A 5122-nucleotide genomic window follows, 5' to 3' on the forward strand; every position below is an offset into this window, starting at 1 on the left:
AGCATCTCTACTATCATTGCATGGATTCTTGGTCTGTGTTCTAATTGATGTCTGAATTCTATTTTCTTGCATTCCAAGAGTTCATTTCTTTAACTCACTTCATGAATGTGTCTCAATTTTCTTTTATTTCTGGTTTTTTGTCTGTTTGCTTATTTACTTGCTTTTCCTTCCTCTGCTTTGTTTAATAATCTGTATCCTGGGAATTCTATTTTTCAAGATATCTGACAGAGGCAAAGGAAAGGCCAAGGCCACCTCCAGTAAGAGGAAAAGGTCGCAGCCATCCACTGAGCCGGCGACCTTAGGCTTATCTGAGTAGAAGCTTAATGAGAAGGACAAGGCTAACCAAGCTACGCCTTCTAACAACTCATATAAGTTTGCCAACCTATACTGTGAGCTTAGATTTCCGCACTTTGATAAGCGAAACCTCATTGTGGAAAGGAAACTAGATGTACCCTCCGATCTGAAGCAGTATACTGAGTGTCAGATTGTGGAGTGGGGTTGGGTATTTCTCGACAGAGAGCTAGTGCGAGTGAATGAGTCTTGGGTCCGGAAGTTCTATTGCAATTTCTACCAAGCGACCCTTGATGTAGTTCATCTCAGAGACATGTAGATTCTGATTACAGAGGAGGCTATTGAGGACATCCTCTACTTTCAGCCTAAGATCAGTGATAACGATGCCTTCCATCAGGCTGAGGAGGATATTAAATGCATGAGTTTTGATTGGGACGCAATGCATCATACGCTTTCCGTTCCTGATGCCCCTTGGGAGCAAGGATCCAAGAAAGAGACTCCGAGAGGCATTAAGTTCGACTATCTGACGAAGGAAGCCAAGCTATGGCAGTAGATCCTATGCACCTATGTTATGCCTAGTACCCATTCTACTGAGGTCCCGGTCGATATGGTAGTTCTGATTTGGTGTGTCGTAGAGGGGAAGGAGCTGTACCTTCCACGACTCATCAAGAGATACATGTACCGGGCCAATATCAAAGGCAACCTGCCATTCCCTTGCTTGGTCACACAGCTAGCTCACCGGGCTGAGGTTTCCTGGGAGCAGGGCGATGAGGCACTAGCCGCTCACGGTAAGGAGAAGGTTATCCCTTGGGGTGACTGGTTTGGTGACCGCCCAGTAGCCCGGTGATAAACCCCAATTTTGTGGTTTATCTTGTGCTTAATTTGGGGGATTTTATCACCTTTTTCCACATTTATTCAATGAAATAGCATGGTTTTGTAATTCTCCCTTAATTTGTGCTTAAATGTGAAAACATGCTTTTTAGGCCCTTAAATTGGTAATTTTAACTCACCTTAATTCCATTCGATGCCTTGATGTGTTTGTTGAGTGATTTCAGATTCATAAGGCAAGTATTGGATGGAAGAAGTGAGGAGAAAAGCATGCAAAGTGGGAGAACTCATGAAGAAATGAAAGAATCGCAAAGCTGTCAAGCCTGACCTCTTCACACTCAATCGACCATAACATGAGCTACAAAGGTCCAAATGAGGCGGTTCTAGTTGCGTTGGAAAGTTAACATCCGGGGCTTCAAAATGATATAAAATCTGCTATAGTTTCTTCGCATTTAAGGATGCGTACACGCACTATACGTGTACGCGCCGATGTTGCACGTGGTTCATTAAAGAGCAACTCGTGGCCAGCGATTTCTAGAGCATTTTGGGCCCAATCCAACTCATTTCTGATGCTATTTTATGCAGAATTCAAGTTTAGGCAAAGAGGGAGCAATTATTTGTAACTTAGCGTCATGTAGGTTAGTTTCTAAAGAGAGAAGCTCCCTCTTCTCTCTAGAATTAGGGTTCTTAGGATATTTCCATCTTAGATCTAGGTCCAATTTCATGATTTCATCTCATTTCCTTTGTGAATTCTTGCTTCTACTCTTTGATTCTCATAGTTTGTAGTGTTAATTTTCCTTTTATGCTCTCTTTTATGTTCATGGATGCTCATGTTGGATTTAGATCTCTTTTAATGCAATTTGATGTTGATGTTTCTTTTATTGATAATTTGAGTTGTAGATTTACTTTTCTTGCAATTGGTAGTTGGTAGATTTATTATTCTTGCATATTTACTATGCTTTCCTTACACACCCACCAAGTGTTTGACAAAATGCTTGATTGGGCTTTAGAGTAGACTTTGAGCATTCTTGGCTTGGAAAGAGTAATTAGGTAATCTTGAGTCACGAAAACACAATTTAGATTGGTGATCTAGAGTTGTTAGTTAATATTATTTCCATTGACTCTAATCTCTTGCTAATTTAATTAGTGAGTTGATTGGAACATTTGGATTGAGATTAGCTAGTCTTGTTTGACTTTCTCTCATGGAAGATAACTTACACCTTCTTTCAATGTTGGAGATGACGAAATAAGATAAATTCTTGTTAATTATTGTTACTAGTGACTAGGATGGAAAGCCTATGATCTCAATCCTTGCCATGAATGTCTCTCTTTATTACTTGATTCCTTTAATTGTTCTCTTTACTTTTCTTGTCATTTAAATTCTTGCACATTTAAATCTCTTGCCCTTTTACCAATCAAACCCCTTGTCCCCTCATAGCTAATAATTGACCACTTTATTGCAATTCCTTGTAAGACGACCCGGAGTTTAAATACTTCGGTTAATTCTTATTGGGGTTTGTACTTGTGACAAAACCAAAATTTAATTTGATTTGAGGATTGACTATTGGTTTGGACTATACTAACAACGGAAATATTTTGTGTAATTCCGAACCGGTATAAATCCTTGCATCAAATTAATGGCGCCGTTGCCGGGGAGTTGCAATGGTGCTATGTTATTGGCTATTGTATATATTGTGAATAGCTTGATTTTTGATTTATTTGTTGGTTTTTGCTAGTTGTAGGACTTAGTTTTCTTTATTTCTTGTTAGCCTTTGTTTTTATTTTCTCTTTCACCATGAATTCTTATCACCTTGTCTATGAGTGTGGTTCAAACTATGTTGTAGGAAATGGAAGCTTCAATGAGGGTGTGCATCAAGGATTTGGAAATCAAAGATGGGAGGAGCCCCAAGCTTATGGACAACCTTCTTGGCAACAACCCCCTCCGAATTCTTATGGGTATAATCCTAATCGTAATGCATACCAATCCATTGTGTGTGATGACCCTTATTGTGATTGTCAACCACAACCACCACATGCATATGAACCCCCTCCTCAACATAGCCCTCCACCACATTCACAAGCCTTCTACCACCATCCACCTCCATATGATCCTAACCCATACCCACCATATCAACCATCATATGAACCATATCTAGAGCCACCACCATTCCAACACCAATACTCCCAAGAACCACAAAGTCCACACACACCACCTCAAGAATTTCACCAATATGAACCACCTTCCAATTACAACAACCGTCCCTCAAACAATGAACCCTTTCTTCCACCACCACCTCCCGATGAAGCCCTCATGCTGGAATTGAGAGATCTTGAATCTCGTCTCTTAAGGCAACATGAGGAGGATGAAAAGAAATTTGCGGAGTTAAGAGCAAATATGACTATCATGGTAGAAGCCGTTAGCAACATAGTCTCATCCTGCCTAAGCTTGCGCGATCAAGGCACTCCTAGTGTTGAACATGGAGGGAAAACCAAAGAGCTTAATGAGGAAGTGAATTTGAAGCTCCAAGGTGAGAAAGAGGAGTTAAAGCAAGAAATGCAACAAGAGGAGGAGGTAGAGATTATTGAACAAAAGGAAGTAGTGGTTGGAGCTTTAGGATATGTTGAGTACGTAGAGGAATCACAAATTGAAGAGCCTTCTTCCACGGAATTTGAAGTTGATGTTAAGGAGGAGAGTGCACAACCTCCAAGGCACAATGTGATTGGAGAATTGGAAGAAGTGTACCAAGCAACAAGCCCTCCTATTTATGATGATTCCGAATCAACATATGATCCTTTTGAGCTTGATGAGTCCTTCCCCAATATGCTTGGAATTGATAACGAGGTAGACTTCACTAAGCCTCATATCTATGATGAGAGTGATGGGGAAGAGGTAAAAGAACTTGGTGAAGAAGAATGTGAACTTGAGGTAGCTTGGCAAGAAGTAGAGCTTGAAGAACCTTGCCAAGTGGTGGACGCATCTAGAAGAGGATGGACGGGAGTGGAGCGTGCTTTGTCAAGACCGTTGGGAACTCCTCCACCTAGGTTGTCATCTAATCCTTCATTTGAGTGGGTAAAACTTCTAACTCTTAGCTTTACTATCCCACTTGAATATGGTTTGCTTGAGACTGATGGCCAACTTAGGGCGCTTTGTGAAATTAAGCGTAAGAGGAGGATGTTTAGTGGTTGGCGTTGTAAGTCTAGGCTCATTATGGTTGGAAGCTCAAAATTGAGGAGCATGGGTTGGTGTAGCGCTCAATTGAATGGGTCTAAGAGGATCGCTTGGTGCCTTCACGAGAATTCGGCTTCTTTACCACCCGGACGGAATCACCATGATCAACTCAAGGATGGGTGTGAAAACAAAGTGTGGGATCCCGGATTACAAGGTGTGGATCAACTTTGGGAGCCTATGGTTTGTGAAGAACTCCATCACAGCTTGGAGCTATTAACTTTGAATGATGAAGCACAATGGAAGTCCAAGCATTGGTGGATGTTCAAGGATGGATTCAAGCACAAGCCACCTTGATGAAGAGCTCCCCATAAGTCCAACTTAAGGACAATAAACAAAAGTGCTAGGTGGGAGACACCCCACCATGGTAACATCTTTCCTTTTTCTCTTTGTAAATATTGGTAATTTAGGTTTAATTTCATGTTTTGATTGCTTAGTTGAGTTTATCTGGGAGTCTAGTAGGTTAAATAAGGTTTTATGATGTTTTGGTAGCTGTTTGGAGGTTTGGAATGCTTGGTTTGGTACAAAAGCATAGAAAAATTTTGAAAAAAATAGAGCACCATCTATACACACGCGTGCTTCACGCATACGCGTGAATCAAGCAATTTCAGCCATCCGCGCGCACGCGTCATGTACGCGTACGCGTGGATTGAATTTTTCCACTTCCCAGCCATTTTTCTCGAGAGTTGTGCCTGCACTGTGCGCTTTTTATGCCTCTCGCGCAAAGCTATGCACGTGTACGTGCACCTCACGCGTACGCATCGCTCTCAAAATAAC

Source organism: Arachis ipaensis, chromosome B10 (genome assembly GCF_000816755.2).
Source record: "Arachis ipaensis cultivar K30076 chromosome B10, Araip1.1, whole genome shotgun sequence".
NCBI lineage: Eukaryota > Viridiplantae > Streptophyta > Magnoliopsida > Fabales > Fabaceae > Arachis > Arachis ipaensis.